Here is a 7,876-nt window from a genome sequence, read left to right on the forward strand (position 1 = left end):
AATTATATAAAGTTTTTTATTAAAAATTTAAACAAAAAATATATAGTAATTATTATTATAAATATTTTATAACTTAGAAATATTTAAAATAATTAGTATTTTTTAATCAATTTGAGTTAGTTGAACTATTATCTTATTTGTTTGTTTAAATAAATATTTGGAGTTTGAATTTTATTTTGTGTATAGTAATTCATTGGCTAGCAGTTGATCCTTAATGAATAGAATATCAACACGTGATGGATTAGTTCTCGACTTGCGGAGTTAGAAAATCCATAAAAAGAAATAGTATTTGTCTTTAAAGCAAAATAATTTCTCATTGATAACAATATTGAAATTTACTTGGGACAATTTTATTTATTGGTATTGTATTCATTTTTTAAGTCAAAACAATTATATTTTATTATATAATTTTCAAGTTTTCAAACTTATAGATTTATGTTGTTACAAAAGCTATTAGATTGATTAATATTTTTTTGTAATATTACGAGAACATTACCGTTGAGTATTAGTTAGTGTGAAAAAAATTCAATAACAACTTTTGTTATTCAATATATAATTCATTTTCTTGAAAAATAAATTAATATTTTCTAAATTGGTAAATACATTCTCTTTTAATTCTTACAACATTTTATTTGACAATATTTGCCATTAAAAAATAACAAATGACCACACTATCCTACAATATGATGTATAAAGTAATTTTTTATTTTAAAATTAATTATGGTTAGTGAAATAAAATTCAAAATCATTTTTTTATTTTCTTACCCAAATTTGAATTTAGAATTAATTAACAATTATNNATATACTAAATAACGTATTAAAAAAAAGAATTATAAATTATTTAAATGCTATGTTCTATAATAAATAAAATAAATTATATGTTTTATTCATTAAATTCAGTATTAATAGTCAATATAAAAAAAATTATTTATCATATATAATAATTTTTTATACATGTAGTGTCATGTATATATTAGAATTATTTGTTTTAATTATGTGAGTGATTATGGTTATTTTTATTTTTTCGTTATATTAGTAAATAATATTTAAAACTAAAAGAAAAAAAATACTTAAAAATTTTTCTTAATTTCAATAAAAAATTATCTTGTAAATATATCAAACTTTTGCGTATACTAAATGTTATAATATTTAATTGTATAATATTTGTTATAATATTGACTCAAAAAAAGCAAGATCAACCTAAACACATTGTTAGGGTCCTAAATTCAACTTAGGTTTATTACCTTAAGGTCCAATGTAAATGAAGTCCACGTATCCCCTTTCAAATCGACTTAGATTGAATCTATGTTGTTAGTTAGGTATGGTCATGGGTACTCAAAAAGAGCATAGCGGGCTCCTTTTCCATCCTTTACTCCCGTTAAAAAAGATGCCTCTATCCCCTCTTCATCTTTGCAAGTCCCTGTTTTATTTTCTCCTCGAAAAATGCAAATTTTTTCAAGTATTTATAGATATTCTTTGGACTTTTTGAAAAAACAAAAGACATTATAATAATGTGTAAGTTAATTTAAATTTTTTTAATAACCATATTTGTTCGATAAATTATGATAACAAATATGCATTGAATATATTTTGAATATAATATATGTTTTATTATTTTGTATAGAACAATATTAGTTTTAATTTTTATATTTTTTATTATTGAGTATTAAAAATAAACAGTATTTATATTATTAGTATTTTTTTTACTTTCCTCAACTCTAAGTATGATTAGACCTAAAAATTCGTCCACCCCATTAGAAACAAATGTAATCTAATTAGTTTTTTTAGGGTTAAGTATATTTTTGTCCCTAAGGTAGGGGCTGAAAATTTTTTTCGTTCCCAACATTTTTTTTGCTTACAAAATCGTCCTTAAGATTTAACTTAATTTTAAAATCGTCTTTTTTACCATAATTTTAATTTTTATTACTAAATTATCACTAATTAAAAAATATAAAAGAAAAAAGAAAAAAAAAAGAAAACGAGTTAAAGGGCTAGGGAAGGGAATCACGGTGGGGGGTTTCAGGGAAGAAGAGGGGGAAGGGAAGGTGGGAAAGAGAAGGGGAACGGAATCTCTTACCGCTGCTCCTCGTCGTTCGCTCCTCGCCGCTGCTCCTCATCGTTTGGTCCTCGCCACTGCTTATCGATCTGTGAGGGTGGACGTCGCGCGCTACTCGCCATTTTGCTTCTCCTCCTCGCTTGGTCGCCGGTCGTCACTGCTCCTCGCCGGTCGCCGCTGCTCCTCGTCCTCCTCGCTGGTCACTCGCCACTGTTGTTGTTCTTCTGCTTCTGGTTCTATTATGTTGTTGATTCTAATTCCATTTTGCTTCTGCTTCTATTTCTATTATGTTGTTGATTTCTGATTATGATTCTTTTATATTGTTGTTTTTGGTTGCTTCTGCTTCTGCTTCTTCTGCTTCTGGTTGATTACATTGTTTCATTGTTGTTGTTGCTACTCTTCTGCTTCTGCTTTTGGTTTATTACATTATTTCATTATACAGATTTGTTGATCTATTATCCATTTTTTTTAATGTTTATTACATTATTTTATTGTTGTTGCTTCTTGTTCTGTTTCTGCTTCTACTTCTGCTTCTGGTTGATTTTGGGGAAGAAGGAGAATGGTATTTTAGTCCGAAGAACGATTTTAAAACTAAGTTAAACCTTAGTGACAATTTTGTAAGCAAAAAAAAGGTTGGGGACGAAAAAAATTTTCAACCCCTATCTTAGGAACAAAAATCGTACTTAACCCCTTTTTTTATAGTGCTATACATTGGCATAATCATAGGAGAATTAACTTTAGCGAGTTAACGATAGTGTTTAGTCACTACAAGAGTATTTTTACACAAAATTAATAATCAATCATGTATGCCTTCTGATGAAAATAATATATTCAACATAGATGTTTGTTAGGTAAAAAATAAAATATTGACAAAGAAAATTCGTTACAATGGGTATATTCATTTAATAAATATTCTTCTATCCAATAATATAAAAAGTAGACTATCCACACTAAATTACTACAAGTCCAACTCTCATCAATAGTAGTAGAATGTCTAAATTGGGACATTTTCGAACTATAGTCCGTCAAACAAATAATCAATGAAATATTCATACATGCATTCTCATTTTGAGTATATTTATACATAAAAAAAAATTAACATCAAAGAAAAAAAAGGCAAAAAAGAAGAGTTAAAATAGAAAGAGCGATAAACATGATGCTTCTTATAATTTTGTTTGGCCATATATATATAAAAGACCAGAAAACCATTATTATCTAACAAAATTAATTTGTATTTATTACATTAATTTTGAATAAATAAAAAATTATCTTATTTTAATTTAGTTGTTAATTCACATAATTTAAATTTGGCTCAATACCAAGATTCAAAAACCCGATAGGATCAGTCGAACTAGGAACCTTTGACTACACTGATTCAGGTAACAGCAAAAATCATCGCTTCAAAAAACTGTTAAACTGGCAAAACCAAATCTTGGTATTGAGACAAATTCAAATCATATGAATTAAAGATTAAACTAAAATAAGATGATTTCTTACTTATTCAAATTAAATGCAATAAATCTAAATTAATTTTGTTAGATAATCATGGTCTTCTAGTCTACTATAGATAGATGATCACACAAAATTATAAGAATCATCATTTTTATCGCTCTTAGCTTGTTATTTCAACTCTTCTTTTCTTTCTTTCTTTTTTCTTTATGTATAATTTCTTTTATGTATAAATATACTCAAAATGAGAAGGCACAGATGAATGTTTCATTGATTGTTTGTTTAACAAATACTATAATCCGAAAATATCTCAATCTAGATATTCTAACACTATCGATGAAAGTTAAACCTGAAGTAATTCAAGGTGGTCAATGTATTTTTTATAGTATTGGATAGAAGAATATTTGTTAAAATAAATATACCTATTATAATGAAAATTTTTCTCAATTGTTAGATTTTTATGTCAATTTTGTGAATTCTTTGAAGGTACAAGACAATAAAATAAGTTGACTTTAATATCATTAGAAGTTAAATTTAATTGTTCAAGTAAGCACCACTAATTATGTTAATAAAGTAATTTTGTATTAATAATGGAATTTACATTTTAATTTTCTCGAGTAAATTTATTTTAAAATGTAGGAATTAGACTCAATTACGCTAAAATTTTAAAGGTAATATAGAATTTCACAACAAAATTAACCTTCATTAAGGAAATAAATTTATTTATGACTTTTTCCTAATTATAAATAATAACAAGACTTAGAAAAAAATTAATGTCATCATTCTTATTAACTAAATTATAATATTAGGTAGTTGATAGTTTTATAAGCGAAAATTATTAAGTAATAATGTAAAAATTAACAACGAACAAGCAATAAAGATTCATAAAATTTATATTATATATTACTAATTTTATAATTAAAATATGTAACATATTATATTATCATCTATTCTATTTATTATCTATTCTATTATATAAAAATCAAGTTTCTGTGCACTTAATGATGGAGCTAATGTGACATGCTTCTAAGAGTGTTTAGCAATTTACTAAATTCAAATAATGTGAATTAAGGGTTAAACTAAAATAAGATATTTTTTTACTTATTCAAATTGAATGCAATAAATACAAATTAATTTTTTTAAATAATCATGGCCTTCTAGTCTTCTATATATAGATAGCCACACAAAATTATAAAAATAATTATTTTTATCGTTTTTCCTATTTCAACTCTTCTTTTCTTTTATTTTTTTTATGTATAAATGTACTTAAAATTAGAAGGTATGGATGTTGGATGAGCGTTTCATTAATTGTTTGGTTGATGAATACTATAGCCCGAAAATGTCTCAATTTAAGAATTTTACTGCTACCGATGAAAGTTGAACCTGTAGTAATTTAGGGTGACCATGATCATTTTTATAGTATTGGATAAAAGAATATTTGTTAAAATGAATATATCAATTGTAATTAATTTTTTTTTGCCAATCTATTATCTTTTGCCTAACAAATAATATCCATGTTAAATATATTATTTTCATCAGAAAGCCACACATAATTGATTGATAATTCTATGTATAAAAATACTTCTGTGGTAACTAAACACAGTATTATTAATTTGCTAAAGTTAATTCTCCTATGATTATACCAATGTATAGTATTATTAGATAAAAACTTATTAGATTACATTTCTAATGAGGTGAGTGAGCTTTTAGGCCTAATCACGATTAGAATTAAGGAAGGTTAAAAAATGCTAATAATACGAATATTTTTTATTTTTAATACCCAATAATAAATATATAAATTAAAACTAATATTGTTCGTACAAGATAATAAAACGTATATTATACTCAAAACATATTTAATCTGTATTAACTATCATTGTTTATTAGTTACGTTATGACAAATCTGGTTATTAAAAAAATTAAAATTAACTTAAATATACACAATATTATTCCATGCGTTTTATTTTTATTTTATCATCATAAGTCATATATATTATAAAAGAACCTCATCTTTTTACCAACTATTCTTCCATTCATTAGTTTTTACAAAGAAAAAGATGGATGATTTTGTTATTTTTAGTTTTTTGAATAGACATACGTAATTAAAATTTAAGTACTATAATAAGTAAATTTAAGTACTATAATAAAAATTAGTGTTTCTTTTTTTTAGTAGTACTCTTAACATAAGTAATTTTAATATTATTTCTTTTATACACATGTTAAGTTTTATTTTATCTGAAATAAAATGAATCAGATTTAAATTCTATCATGGGGTAAAGTCAATTTTTTTTATTAAAAAAATAAAAAGAATTGATAGTGAACACCAGTTTGATTTTAATTACTTTTATAATTGAAAGTGGAGAAGTTACGTAACTCTCTCGTGAGTTAACGAAAAATTTACAAAACTGAATATTAATTTATAAAAATAAGGATAAAATAAAAAAATAGATTTGGATACCAAAACTCTGACCTTAAAGGAGATCAACAACAAAAAGAGAGGGAGATTAAGGAAAAAATTTCTCAGCTTTGGAGACAAGAAGAGAAATATTGGGGACAAAGGTCCAGGCTTAAATGGCTGAGATGGGGAGATAAAAATACAGCTTTTTTTTCATGCTACAACCATTCAGAGAAGGGATAGAAATAGAGTTGAAAGGTTGAAGAACAGTTCTGAGGAATGGATTCATGGAAAATCACTTTAGGGAACTGTTCACCACGGTGGGGAAAAGAAATTTTGAAAAGTGCATTAAAGGAATACCCAAAAAGGTTACAGATGAGATGAATGAAGAACTAAACAAGGAGATAAATATGCAAGAAGTTAAGGAGGCCGTGTTTAGCATGGGGAGTTTAAAGGCTCCGGGACCAGATGGTTTAAATGGTCTATTTTATCAGAAATATTGGCACATTATTCAGGAGGATGTTTTAGCAGTGGTGCAGAATTTTTTTGATGATGGGACTATTCCAAAAGATATTAATGAAACCATAGTGGTTCTCATACCTAAGGTGGATAATCCGGAAAATTTGAATCGTCTTAGACCGATAAGTTGTTGCAATTTTATTTATAAGATAATATCTAGAATTTTAGTAATCAGGTTGAAAAGGATTTTGGACATTATTGTGTCTCCAATTCAAAGTGCTTTTGTGGGAGGGAGAATGATACAGGATAATATCGTTATTGTTCAGGAGCTATCCTATTATGTCCATGGACAAGACCTACTTGGTTTGGAGCACAGATTCAGGCAATACCGACGGATAATTCAATTCGAACATTTGCTCAATGGTTGCTGGAAACAATCAATAGAATAAAACAGGAAGGCAAAAAATGCAGGAACAACGGATAGGAAGTTTAGGATTCATGTGCTGGGCTATTTGGAAACAAAGGAATAATCATATTTTTCAAGGAGAAGAAATCAGTCCAAACAGAACAATTCAAGCAGCAAAGACAATGCAAACTGAATTTTTATCAGCAATCGAACAGGCAAAAATGAAGCACAAAGGAGCAGAAAATAGAAGGATGAGAAATATTACCTGGAGGGCTCCACCAAGGGATTGGTTGAAAATCAATGTGGATGCAAGCTTCAGAAAATCTAACAGGAAGGGAGCAATTGCAACGGTCCTTAGAGATTGGCAAGGAAAATTTATCACAGGATCAGCAACAGAAATCAGGGCTTTCTCCAGTCTTGAAGCTGAAGCATTAGCACTCAGGGAAGCATTGATAATGGCAAAAAATTTGCAGTTGGGAAAAGTTTTAATAGAGTCAGATAATTTACAATTAATACAATCAATAAAGTCAAATTCTCAGATAGGTGAAATACTAGCTTATTTAAAGGACATAGCACATCTTTTGAAAGATTTACCGGATGTCGGGATAACCTGGACTCCAAGGGAGGGAAATCATTTAGCGCATCTCATAGCAACACAAAGAGCTACAGGTATACTTTCAAGCAATTGGTCAGTGAAATTACCAGCGACAATTGAAACCCAATTGAGAAGAGAAGCAGAAAAAGTTAGAAGAATTGGAAGAAGGCCTACACATCACGAAGGTGCAATCGAGCAAAAGGGAGACCAGATGTTAACGGTACCCAATCAGGTGGTCATTGAAGCCCGGGAAGGAACCGGAGGGGAGCAACGGACAGAGGAGCAACCTGCGTTTGAACCAGAAGACAGTCTTAAACAGGTATAAAATCAAAAATGACAAAAATACGGCAAGAAGTTTACATCAGAATTGAGCAATTTAGTAGAGAGGAACTCCCAGTGAGAATTTGTGGGTTCTTTCACCCTTTGCAACAGAGCTTCCATCAGAGGCGCTGCCAGTGGAGGAGACCTGAGCAAACCGGCACAACCATACCATGCATCGAATTCAGATCTCAAAAA

At 28.0% G+C, this 7,876-nt stretch overlaps 1 long non-coding RNA gene across 8 annotated transcripts in view; it reads right to left on the reverse strand.

Moving 5' to 3' along the window:
* Positions 1-7,876, reverse strand: part of LOC107629980 — a 12,198-nt gene that overhangs the window by 3,009 nt on the left and 1,313 nt on the right. For 2 of the 8 annotated variants that reach the window (XR_002358934.1, XR_002358931.1), the window contains exons 3-4: positions 7,360-7,826; positions 7,031-7,118 (exon numbers count right to left, since the gene is read on the reverse strand). This is a non-coding gene — a long non-coding RNA (uncharacterized LOC107629980). Of the gene's footprint in view, positions 1-7,030; positions 7,189-7,359; positions 7,827-7,876 lie in introns of all 8 variants that reach the window. The other 6 variants (XR_002358933.1, XR_001618112.2, XR_002358937.1 and 3 more) reach the window with 5 other exon arrangements.

This window comes from Arachis ipaensis, chromosome B03 (assembly GCF_000816755.2).
Source record: "Arachis ipaensis cultivar K30076 chromosome B03, Araip1.1, whole genome shotgun sequence".
Classification (NCBI taxonomy): Eukaryota; Viridiplantae; Streptophyta; class Magnoliopsida; order Fabales; family Fabaceae; genus Arachis; species Arachis ipaensis.